Source organism: Sinocyclocheilus grahami, unplaced genomic scaffold (genome assembly GCF_001515645.1).
Source record: "Sinocyclocheilus grahami isolate Dianchi unplaced genomic scaffold, SAMN03320097.WGS_v1.1 scaffold513.1, whole genome shotgun sequence".
NCBI classification, from domain to species: Eukaryota; Metazoa; Chordata; class Actinopteri; order Cypriniformes; family Cyprinidae; genus Sinocyclocheilus; species Sinocyclocheilus grahami.
Genome location: NW_015505692.1, coordinates 440,504 through 441,538, shown reverse-complemented (window position 1 = coordinate 441,538; position 1,035 = coordinate 440,504). Strand labels below are relative to the sequence as shown.

Genomic DNA, 1,035 nt, shown 5'->3' with positions numbered 1-1,035 from the left:
GTAGAACGTTTATTAGCAAAACGAGTAAGAAAGCTTGGAGGCACGGCATATACACCTTGATGTAAAAAAAAAAATTAATGACACAAAGTTTAAATAAAGTAAAAATCAGCAAACAATGTGGAACCAATTAAATAAGAAACGAATGTTTATTGCCAATTTTGCATCTTTGCATCTCGTTTTAAAACTAAATCATCCGCGATCATCTTGTCCGTCTCGCCTCACTCTTCTTGTCTGTTTTTTTTACCACGAATGTTTATTGCCAAACAGGCGCTTTTGCATCTCGTTTTAAAACTAAATCATCCGCGATCATCTTGTCCGTCTCGCCTCACTCTTCTTGTCTGTCTGTCTAATTTTTTTACCATTTAATAATAATAATAATAATACATCATTAAACAATTATCTACTGCTAATGTTAGTTATGAACACTGCTATTTTTTGTAAATTGTGATCGCAGGGTGAGGCCCTTCAAATACTGTTGTGACAGTGTGGGCCCTGGATTTAAAAAGGACCACTGGCCTGGACTATATCATGGTACGGAATTATTAAAATAATACACAAATATACTGTATAGCATATAAACACCATGGAATTAACTATGGCAATATCCAAAACACATGGTGCATGCCCAAAAACCCAGGGCCGTTCCCAACAGAGCCGACTGGAAGCGTGATGAAATCAGTGAGTGCTTTTGGTCTGTCTTTTTATTTTGTTAAAGATGCACAATGATATGGTCAGTGCATGAACCACTGGTCAAACACTGCAGCTCTATGGTGCGTCTATTCACTGGTCTGAGGATCAGCGTCTCCAGCCTTAAATATGATATTTTCCTCAACAAAACTATAGTAGTACCATGCTTCTTTTGTTTTGGTGTTCGATGAACCAATACAATTCTGAAAGAATATCAGTGAAGTAATAGTTATGCTGCAGGCAGACAATATGATGTGCTTTACACCAGAACACACTCTCACACACACACACACACACACACACCTCACCCGGCTCCGACTGACAACTGCGCTCAGCGTTTGATGGACA

General features: G+C 38.5%; 1 protein-coding gene across 1 annotated transcript in view; it reads right to left on the bottom strand.

Moving 5' to 3' along the window:
- Positions 1-1,035, bottom strand: part of dph6 (diphthamine biosynthesis 6) — an 88,095-nt gene that overhangs the window by 43,287 nt on the left and 43,773 nt on the right. The window lies entirely within an intron of this gene.